The sequence below is a fragment of the Sceloporus occidentalis genome, unplaced genomic scaffold, assembly GCF_023333645.1.
Source record: "Sceloporus occidentalis isolate IW3139 unplaced genomic scaffold, rSceOcc1.0.p SCAF_133, whole genome shotgun sequence".
NCBI lineage: Eukaryota > Metazoa > Chordata > Lepidosauria > Squamata > Phrynosomatidae > Sceloporus > Sceloporus occidentalis.
The window spans coordinates 611,455-623,591 of record NW_028317113.1 but is presented as its reverse complement, the minus strand read 5'-3'; the positions used below and the strand labels follow the sequence as shown (position 1 = coordinate 623,591).

At 47.2% G+C, this 12,137-nt stretch overlaps 1 pseudogene; it reads left to right on the top strand.

Moving 5' to 3' along the window:
* Positions 1-6,609: 6,609 nt before the first annotated feature.
* LOC149281384 (glyoxalase domain-containing protein 5-like) lies at positions 6,610-10,342 on the top strand (annotated as a pseudogene).
* Positions 10,343-12,137: the final 1,795 nt, after the last annotated feature.

Below are 12,137 nucleotides of genomic sequence, written 5' to 3'. Positions count from 1 at the left end.
AAATGGTGGGGTGTGGGCGCACATGAAGCTCCCCAAATTTGTCTGGCAACCACGGCACAGCCGAGATACGATGGGGAAAGAAGGAGTCCTCCAAAGCTACCCACAACTTAGGTGCCTCTATTGACCATTCCACTATGCGCCGCAAGTGGGCAGCCATCCAGTACCATTCGACGTTGGGGAAACCCAAGCCCCCCTTCAGTTTAGGCCTAGTTAAATGGGCAAACGAAAGCCGAGGTCTACCACCCCCCCACACATATTTCAGGAAAACCCTATGACACGCTCTAAAATAAGACCTGGGCAAGGATATCGGCAAACATTGGAAAAGATAAAGGAACTTCGGGAGTATACTCATCTTGATTACCCCAACACGCCCAAACCAAGAAACATGGGGGGCTGCCCACCGGCGAAGGTCGTCAGTCACTGAGGAAAGTAGAGTCATGTAGTTAAGGTGACGGAGTAAAGAAAGATCAGCAGATATCCATACCCCAAGATACTTAAAGGCGGAGGCTTGCCATTTAAAAGGGAAAGCACGGGTCATATCAGCCTTTAAGGCAGATGGAATATGAACCCCCAATATCTCCGATTTTTGCAGATTAATCTGATAGTTAGAAAGGGCTTTAAAGTGGTCCAATTCCCGGATCACTTGCTGAAGCGAGACGAGCGGTCGGGTCAACATGCAAAGCATGTCATCGGCGTAGACAGCAATTTTGTGGGTAGAACATGCTAACGTAACACCGAAAATATCGTCATTATGTCTCAAAGCCCGGGCTAAAGGTTCCATCACCAAAAGGAAGAGCAGTGGGGACAAAGGGCAGCCTTGGCGTGTACCATTATTAAGCCAAACGTGTCTGAGAAAATACCATTAATTTTGATCTGGGCCGAGGGATTGTGATATAAGGCTGTAATCTGATTCATAAAATGAAACCCAACGTCTATCTTCCGCAAAACACGAAACAAAAAGGCCCATGCTACCCTGTCGAATGCCTTTTCGGTGTCCATGGAAACCAGGGCCATAGGGAAACGGGAATGATTGGCATGTGTGATGACATTAAGTATCCTGATAGTATTGTCTCTAGCCTCCCTCCCCGGGACAAAACCCACCTGATCGCCATGGATTAAAGACGGCATATAACGTTGTAAACGGAGTGCCATTACTTTCGCCAGAAGTTTCAGGTCTGTATTTATTAAAGATATAGGGCGATAGTTGGCACAGGAGTCAGCATCCCTATTCGGTTTAGGAATCACCGTGATATGTGCCAAGTTTGACTGAGGGTCAAGTGTCGCCCCATGAGCTAAGGAATTGAAGAAAGTCACCAGGTGCGGCCCAAGGACCGCGAAGAATGTGCGATAATAGTTAACGGTAAAACCGTCCGGGCCTGGGCTTTTACCCTTAGGGGTTAATTTCAGCGCCTCCAATATGTCCTCACTAGTTATCGGAGCGTTAAGGGACAACCTTGCCTCGTCATCTAATACGCAAGAGAGGTGTCTCGCCAAATAGTCATCAATACGGTCTAGGAGAGCGGGGTCAGACTTGTCTCGGGAAGTTAAATTGTATAGGGCCGAATAATAAGAATGAAAACAACTGGCAATTGCATGGGATTCATGATGAATTACGCCATCGGAAGATTTAATTTTGGGGATATAGGAAGAGGCTCTCTGAGCCCGAAGAGCCCTCGCCAGCAATTTACCCGGCTTGTCACCCATCTCATAGAATAACTTCCTAGTCAACAAGAAGTGCCGTTTAGTAGTGGTGTCAAGGAGACAGGCTAGCTGATCCCTAAGGGCGTGGAGTTGAGGTAATATTTCAGGGGCGAGCGTCAACTTATGGGACTGTTCAAGGTGATGTATTTTCCTCATGAGCGCCAATAAATTAGCCATACGCAGCTTTTTGAGGGTGGAACCTATCCGAATGAAGTGGCCCCGTATCACTGGTTTATGAGCTTCCCATATAATAGGGAAAGCTAAGTCGTCAGAAATGTTATCCGTGAAGTAGTTACGTAAGTGGGTCGATAAGTCCTCCACATGGGAGGGATTGTGAAGCAGATTCTCGTTTAGTCTCCAACTCCACGGTTTAGACCCGCAATGGGTAAGTTTAAACGTGAAGTGGATCGGTGCGTGGTCATGATAGATTGTATCCCGATGTTCGAGTCATACAAGCGCAGTAGGTGGTGGTGTGAAAGGAACAGGTTGTCAATTCTCGTGTAACTATTATGCATGGGGGAGTAAAAGGTGTAATCCTTAGTGGAGGGATGCTGGGATCTCCAAACATCCACCAATTGATGGGCATGAAGGAGGCGCCTGACCCTCTTGATACTAGAAAAAGGAATATACGACCTCTGGGAGGAGGAATCTCTCAAAGGGTCCAGGACCATATTAAGATCGCCTCCAAAAATATTGACACCCTCCTGAAACCCCCCAAATTTGTTAAGCATTTGACACAAAAAAGGAACCTGACCCCTATTCGGGGAATAGACGTTACCCAGAGACACCTTCAAGGCCCCTATATAACACTTAATAAAGATAGCCCTACCATCAGGGTCTCTCCAGATGTCCAATAAGCGAAACGGCACGGATTTGTGAATAATAATTGCGACTCCCTTAGTCTTGGAGTCCGTGGTACTAGCAAAAAATGCGTGAGCAAAATGTCTATCAATGAGTCGGAACTCGCTGGACGCTTTAAAGTGTGTCTCCTGCAGAAATGCGATGTGTGTCCTGTGTGAGTGAAGCATGTGAAGTAATTTAGAGCGTTGCTGCGGTTTGTTTAAGCCCCTGACATCGAGGGAAGTAATCTTAATCATGTCAGGTACCATGGCCAGGACATCCAGAAAGACCCCCGAGACAGAGCAACATCCACGGAGCTAAAAGAAAAAACCACAAACAGAGAACCAGAAACAAAACAAAACACAAAACAAAAACTTGAAAACATGAGCATATATAATGACTCAGGATGCCTAGGCATCGAATAATGAGCCGATTGACCTAGAGGTAGGTCAAGAACCATTACTTTAACCCCAAGACAGGGTAAAGCAAGTAGGCTCCGGGGGGGTGGAGTGATAGAGAATACACTAGGAACACCAAGAACAGGTGTGAGACCACAGCGCAACAAGCCCCTGAATTATGAGCCAAATGCCGGTTGCGGCATATATAACAAACGTAAGCTACATGGAAAACCAGGGCACAGCAAAACAAAGAATAAAATAAAATAATATAAGCGAAGCCCCAAGGCAAGGGACCCAGCAGACCAAGAGAGATATGTCTCGGGAGAGTAATAGGAACTAGCAAAATCCCCACGGTAAACATCACAAAAGATAAAACTGCGCGACGAACAAAACAAAATAATCGAGAACAGTAGGATACCAGTCCCGGGCGTATACAGCAGGAATTCAATCAGGCACGGCCAGCTGAAGAGACAGGTCCGTATAACGCCGTAGGTAAACTCTGGTCGACTGTGAAAGTAAAATAAACGGCGCGGGCGAACTTAAAAGCAGAGATCCATCACGGCATATCGCGGGGCTGTGGACGCTTCTTTCTCTGGGGCCTCGGGGACCAGTCCTTTGACGAATCCGATAAAAAGGTAGGTGCAACGAAAGAGGATTCCCAGTCTGAAACAGCACAGGGTGGAAGTCCTAGGGCCCCAAGGAATGCGGGGACATCATCCGCCTGACGAATCAAGTACGCAGAAGTTCCCCTACGAACGATGAGCGCGAATGGGAACCCCCACTGGTAGGGTATCCCCGCATCACGAAGAGCTTGAGTGACCGGCCGCAGGAGGCGGCGAGCTTGCAGCGTCAGTGGCGAGAGGTCCTGGAAAATAGTTATGGAGTGTGACTCCCATGACAGAGAAGCAGTATCCCTGTAGCGTCGCGTAATCTCTTCTTTAAGAGGGTAGCTCTGCATGCAGCAGATGACATCTCGAGGTGGAGCGGATCCCGTCGGCCTCTGCCGAAGCGCTCTATGCGCTCTATCGAACTCAATGGCTGTATCCACGGGACGGTGTAGGATCTTGTTGAATATCTCCCGAAGGGTAGGTATCAGATCAGTATGAGGCACCGACTCTGGGATACCCCTCACACGGAGATTGTGGCAGCGGCCACGATTATCTAGATCTTCCAATTTCCTCGTGAGAAGTTTAAGAGCAGAGGATTGATCTTTCAGTTGAGTTGTAAGCAGATCAACTGTTTTACAGATCTTAGGTTGTTCGTCCTCGAGTAGTGCCACGCGGTCGCCAATATGGCGGATGTCATTCTGTATCTCCGCCAAACTCACGTGAATCCCTTGTGTGGCTCGGGCTATAATACCGGCGATGTCATCCTTTGTAGGCAAAGAGTCTAGTTTCTCCTGCCAAAGTGGATTCGAGGACCGAGAGAGTGGTGGATGCGGATCCCGAGAGTCTTCCACGTCCGTGTCGCTAACAGCACTAGCTGGAGAAGATGGCGGCCGAAGAGGCGAGTCGCGGGATTCATGGTCCGAAGATGCCGCGAAATAGGAGCGGACCGAGGTATGTAAGGCCCTCTCCCTGGAGCCCGAAGGCTTAGGGGTGTTATTGGGGCGATTAGTTTTGCCCATGATGAGACGGAACCGGTAAACTGAAGTGTAAAATCAGGCCTGATGCGCTGGAGCTCTGGGCTTAAGCGTCCATCTTGGTCGACGGGTAGCCACGCCCCCAATTGATTTTATTCATTTATACGGACTATTTCTCCTGAGGAATTGCCGGCGTCTGATTTCCATTAAGCTCATCAGCATAACATTCTGGTTATGCCACTACATCCTCTAAGTGGATCCTGAATCTTTACTTTTATATGATAGAAGATACTGCACCATTGTGTCTTTGTTTATTTTATAGATCTCAAGATATTTATTAAAAGAGAATTCAAACTGCTAACGTTTGAAGAGTCTGAAAGTCATCTCTGCCTGTGAGTGGATTAGCACAATTATAACTTTAAGCTGTAGAACATATTACACTATTGTTTAGTTTTCTTTTTTACTTATGTTCACGCGCCCCATTTTCGATTGAGTCGATTTCTGAACATCCTGCGGAGTGTTATATTAGGTTGCTGTAGTGCAGAATTGGAAAGTACTATTTTTATTTAATTTTACACATTTTTCACGTGATTTGGGTGATTACACTTTCAAAGAATGTTTCTTGACCTGATTAATATCGTAGCTTTTGCTGATAGGAGATCCTCGCCTCTCCTGACTCTCTGACGCTAAGGAAGCTATTGAAAGGGTCGGGTGGGTATATACGAGCCGGACCCTCCAAGCCTCTAGAATTACTGGGTAGATGCTGCAAGTGATCATCTCCATGCAGGGCCGGCCGAAGACTTAACGCCGCCTGGGGCGAAGTTTAAAATGCCGCCCCCCGCCGACGCCGGGGGGCAGCATTATCTACCCCCCCGGTACTTACCCTTAAACAGTCCTGCGGCGAGTCTCCCTGTGCTGCCACGGTGCCGGCTTGTAATGCTGAGCGCCGGAAGTGTCACTTCCGGCGCTCTGCATTACAAGCCGGCACCGAGACCGAACAGGGAAACTCGCCGCAGAGGAGAGAGAGAGAGGGGCGCCGAGCGGGTAAGCGAAAATCACTCGGTGCCCTTCTCTCTCTCCTCCGCTTCAAAAAAAACAAAAAAAACCACTTGAAGTGCCGCCTGGGGCAATTGCCCCAGTCGGCCCCATTGTAGGGCCGGCCCTGTCTCCATGTATACCGATCCAGCCGGCATATTGGAGCACCTCCCTTTATATTACATCGCTGGAGCCCTTAGCTTTAAGTATAAGAAATTATTAAATAATTGTATGATGAAAGGATTTCCTGGTAATAAGGAAGAATTCATGATTTATCTCTATGACAAACAGCAAACGGCAGCGATTTTGTCCGCCACACACTATGCCTAGCAGTAAAGCGCGGATCGGCGTCCGGTGGCTGGCGGCAATACCTCAGCATTCTGCCGCTATCTGCGTCTCTATGCTGGTTTATATCACGCACCGTTTAAAAATGTTCCACCTCTACGTAGCGGGGAAAGAACTTAAATCCCGCGTTTCAATATTAATATTATTTTGTGCTGCACTATGTTATACGTAACCCATTTTTGCGTTCTTTCATCATTGATTTATGGCATTTAGTGCTTTTAGTTGTCACTCTGGCACCTCGCCAAGTGCGCACGTCTGCGGGGTGATTTGTTACACTTAGAATTTTTAGATCATTTATGTAATTAAAATATATGTATTTTCATTTTGAGTTGTATTTCGTACTTTACGGGTTATCCCGATTTCTGTAACTATCGCACCGTTTTAATATTTTCTTGGACAAATGGAAAAATATCAGACCTCTGGGTTTTATTATTGCGTACTACATTTTCATTGCCCTGTTTATTCTATTCAATTCCCCCCCTCGTCATCATTCTGCACGTTCCTCTCCATTTTGTCATTTGTTTTAGTAAATCTTGTTTTATTGACAGTTGACTTTATTAACCCGTTCTCTGCTGCTTCTCTGCACGGGCTTTTAGGGCTGAAGAACCCTGTGATTCCCTCATACCCAGCAAACATTCTCCTAGGGGCATCAGTGATTTGTGGTCCCTGAGGGAGACTGGATAAACCAGTTAGCGCCTTCTGACAGTTATGCCGAGTGACATCCAGGGCCGGAAATTTCCCGGTGGGCGGCAGATCCGTGGGCCGGGCGGTCAGCCGGCAAACTGACATTGGAAACAGCCGCTGAGCGGCTGCGAGGGGGATTGGAAGCCTCCTCCAGACCGGCTCACCATAGTAAATAAAATGAAAAAAAAAGTATTGAAGTAGCGCCAGCCGGCGGCCTCAGCATCCAGCGGCCGTGAGCGATGGCCGCCTAGTGATGAGAGCAGCGTGAGGGGTGAAAGCTCCGCCCTTTCGCACGGACCTTTCACCCCTCACGCTGCTCCCATCACTATGCGGCCATCAGATTGCTGAAAATCTAATGTAAACGGCCGATGCGTGCTGACACCGCCTGCCGGAACTACTTTAATACTTTTTTTTTTTTAACTTATTATGGCAAGCCGATTCGGCATATTAAATAAAAAAAAAAAAGTATTAAAGTAGCTCCCGCCGGCGGCATCAGCACGCATCGGCCGTTTACATTAGATTTCCAGCAGTGTGCGGGGTGAAAGCTCCGCCCCCTCGCATTCAGACTGCTGGAGCACCGGATGCCGTGGCAGTGACATCCTGTTAGCATACAAAACGGCAGCCTGCAGCTACCAGAGGACGGAGGTCAAGAGGAAAAAGCTCCAAAGTGGAAGAAGTAGAAGGTCAGTAAACTAATTTATTGTTTGAACAAACTGCATAATATTTTTTATGTAAAAGCCTTATGCCCACCCTATATGCCACTCTGCCTCCCTGATATACCTTATACCCTCCTATATGCCACTCTGCCTCCAGAAATGCCTTATAGCCCTTATATGCCACTCTGCCTCTATAAATGCCTTTTAACCCCCTTATAGGCCACTCTGCCTCTATAAATGCCTTTTAACCCCTATATGCCACTCTGCCTCCCTGATATACCTTATACCCTCCTATATGTCACTCTGCCTCCAGAAATGCCTTATAGCCCTTATATGCCACCCTGTCCCATGATATGCCTTTAACCCCCTAAATGCCAGAGTGGCATAGAGGAGGCAGAGTGTCATATAGGGGGTTAAAATGTATATCATGGGGTAGAGTGGCATATAGGAAGGTATAAGGCATATCAGGGAGGCAGAGTGGCATATAGGGGGCATAAGGCTTTTCTGGAGGCAGAGTGCCCCATGATATGCCTTTTAACCCCCTTATATGCCACTCTGCCTCTATAAATGCCTTTTAACCCCCTTATAGGCCACTCTGCCTCTATAAATGCCTTTTAACCCCCTATATGCCACTCTGTCTCCAGAAATGCCTTTTAACCCCCTTATATGCCACTCTGCCTCTATAAATGCCTTTTAACCCCCAATATGCCACTCTGTCTCCAGCAATGCCTTTTAACCCCCTTATATGCCACTCTGCCTCTATAAATACCTCTTAACCCCCTATATGCCACTCTGCCTCCCTGATATACCTTATACCCTCCTATATGTCACTCTGCCTCCAGAAATGCCTTATAGCCCCTATATGCCACCCTGTCCCATGATATGCCTTTAACCCCCTTATATGCCACTCTGCCTCTATAAATGCCTTTTAACCCCCTTATAGAGCACTCTGCCTTAGAAAGTATTGAAGTAGTGCCAGCCGGCGGCCTCAGCATCCAGCGGCCGTGAGCGATGGCTGCCTAGTGATGAGAGCTTTTAAATATTCTACATCCTTTTGGCTTCTAAGGGACAGCTGGACCAGCTCCGGAAGCTTTTCACGGGCGCCCTGTATGAAGAGCGAGTGAGCCGGGTAAGCCTGCAGACGGCACAGAAAACGTGAGAAATACTTAAAGGGATATGACTAAATACAGGAGGGAAGCTTATTTCAGAGGATGAGAAATGTTATTTACTTTAATAAGGGAGTGTTAAATAAGTGGAACAGCCTCCCAGCAGAAGTGGTAGAGGGGATTTAAACATGCATGGGATAGGCATATGGCTCTCGATTCTAAGGCAACATTTAGTTCTGAGTCTTTACAGCAGGAGAAACGGCCAGAACAGACGGCCCAGATGGGGCTGATTTGAGGGTCTGGCGGGGGACTCCCAGTAGGCTCAGACTACACAGTGGTTGTGGTGTAGTGGTTGCTAGAGGGCCGCGGGTGGGCCAGACCCGGTAGATCCGGCTTGAGTTAGGTGTATCATCAGGTACCCCTCTCACAGTAACAGGGCATCAATCCCAGACCTGTCCCAGTGGGGTTTTATAAAGATACCCCTGCGCCCCACCATCACCCAGGCCTGCCTAGTTGTCCCCACCCCCACGTGGTACCTTGAATGTGGTCACCTCCATGCCAAGGACCACCTACGCCTGAAAGATCTTGGCGTAGTTTGGGGACCGGTGCCGTCCCCAGCTTTAGCTCCATGTGGTCGTATAGTGTCTCTGACACGGCGTCTGTTCCTTCCCGCACAGTGGTTCACGCCAGAAGGCTTCCACTCTCTATTTGCTGTTATCGGAACCAGCGGGCAGGGAATCGGCATGAGGTCAATACGTAAAACACTGAAAACTGCACATCGCTCTGTGCTGCGCTGTTTACCCATTGTACGGCGCTGTGGCAAATGAAGGCGCTATATAAATCAATAAATAATAATTAAGAGGGTGCCAAAATACAAAGAGGGCACTCAGCACTACACCAAGCCAAGGTGCAGAGAGCGCACTCACACTACATCAAGCCCAGGTACTGAGAGTGCACTCACATTGCATCATACAAAGCGTGGTTGCTTTGTGTTCTAGGTCTGCTCTCTGCCCCCTATCCGTACACACGGAGGTGCTGGGCATGGAGGTGACCACATTCAAGGTACCACGTGGAAGTGGGGGCAACTAGGCAGGCCTGGGTGATGGTGGGGCGCAGGGGTATCTTTATAAAACCCCACTGGGACAGGTCCGGGATTGATGCCATGTTACTGTGAGAGGGGTACCTGATGATAAACCTAACTCAAGCCGGATCTACCGGGTCTGGCCCACCCGCGGCCCTCTAGCAACCACTACACCACAACCACTGTGTAGTCTGAGCCTACTGGGAGTTGTAGCCATGCAGCCAATGACAGCCATCCCCCGCCAGACCCTTTCTGCCCTCTGTGTTTCAGGGGAACCGGAAAGCTCTGTCCTTTGGGATCCAGAAGATAAATCTTCACGAAGCCGGCAAAGAGTTCGAGCCGAAGGCCCATCGTCCCTCCCCGGGCTCCGCAGACCTGTGTCTGATCACAGAGACGCCGCTCGGCGCGGTGCTGGACCACCTGTAGGTAGCTCGCCCACCACCAAAATACCCCCCGGCCCCCGCAGCGGGGCAACCACACTCACACACCCTACCACCCAGCCTCTTTTTGGCCCCTGATATGCCCCCCTGACATTCCATGCACACACCTGGGAACTCTCCTGGTTTTGTGGCACGCCCCACTCTCCGCCCACTTCCCCCCTCCAGCAACAGCGTCTTTACTCCATGTGGAACCGCCCACCAAAGTCGGCAGTACCGCACACCCACATCCTTGAAAGGTTCCGGGTAGCCGGAGCTTGGATGCTCCCAGGAATGCGCATGCGCAGAAAACGCATGGTAATCTGGCTTGCAATTAATTGGCTTTGTGTCATTCCCTTTAGGCATGCGGAGTGAGCGTGGAAGAAGGGCCGGTACCTCGGACGGGAACTGTGGGGGAGATCCGTTTAGTGCCGGGACCCTGACCATAACTTAATAGAGGTGTCCAACTACGAGAAGGACTTTAAAGAGCAGCCATGAGTATTACACACCGCGGGCAACCGGCCAATAGAAATACATGTCCTTGTCGTGTGCGCAACTTTAATAAAACTATTTTTATACACACTGAACAATTATGATTAATAAATGGTTAATCTCACATCGACTATTTCATATTTTTTAAAAGCATAATTTCATAGTTTCAGCTTTGCTGCATATTAAACGCTGCAAAATCCTGTAACATATATATATAGGTGAGTGCGCCCCCCACCGAGTGAGAGTAGATAATATAAATAATACCAATTCAATGTAACTTCAAAGAGATCCAAGCAGTATATTAAGTTCAATCATAAAACAAGAAAAAAAGATATCATAGCGTAATTCAGCAAGACAAATGTATATATATCCGGTAGGCATATTGGACCCTTACGTGCGGGGCTTATTCAGGCCCATAGATTGAGCAGGGGGGGGTTATTTGTCTCCCGGGTAGATTTCACTCTCCACCGTTAGGTTTTTTTTTTATATCCAAACTTCGTTATCTCAGGAAAAAAGATAAAGAAGGGAAATCTTCCCGAATTCTTGAAGCACAGATCCGGAGGCGAGGGTGATATAAAAATTGAATACTTTAATATATATTAAAAAAATAATCGGAGTAGCAGCGGTTCTCAAAATCACGACGTCCCGCGTTCATCCACTGCTGCACAGACGAACGTATATCCACAAATAGCAATCACGTCGTCCTCCGTCACCTCATACGACGCGTTTCCTGCTATACTTCCTCAGGTACGGAGAAAGTCTCTTTCTCTACTCCTTTATATCCATCTTCAGGTGATTAAATCAGTGGTAAATTGTCCACATAAGGTTATCAATTGTCCGTAATTAGGTTCCTCGTTATGATCAAAGTATATACAAAGGGTTAATTAAACAAGATCACAGTATCAAATCATGTTGGAATTGTACAGCGCAGTGGAGTATGGCGGCGATATATAAATAATAACACATTGTACAGCGCTGCGGAGTATGAAGGCGATATATAAATAATAATAACACATTGTACAGCGCCGCGGAGTATGACGTCGATATATAAATAACAATAACACATTGTACAGCGCTACGGAGTATGACGGCGATATATAAATAATAATAACACACATTGTATAACACATTGTACAGCGCTGCGCACTATGATGGCGATATATAAATAATAATAACACATTGTACAGCGCTGCAGAGTATGACGGCGATATATAAATAATAATAACACACATTGTACAGCGCTGCGGAGTATGACGGCGATATATAAATAATAATAATAACACACATTGTACAGCGTTGCGGAGTATGACGGCGATATATATAAATAATAATAATAACACACATTGTACAGCGCTGCGCAGTATGACGGCGATATATAAATAATAATAATAACACACATTGTACAGCGCTGCGGGGTATGACGCCGATATATAAATAACAATAACACACATTGTACAGCGCTGCGGAGTATGACGGAGATATATAAATAATAATAACACACATTGTACAGTGCTGCGGAGTATGACGGCGATATATAAATAATAATAACACACATTGTACTGCGCTGCAGAGTATGACGGGGATATATAAATAATAATAATAACACATTGTACAGTGCTGCGGAGTATGACGGCGATATATAAATAATAATAATAACACATTGTACAGCGCTGCGGAGTATGACGGCGATATATAAATAATAATAACACATTGTACAGCGCTGCGGAGTATGACGGCGATATATAAATAATAATAACACACATTGTACAGCGCCGCGGAGTATGACAGTGATATATAAATA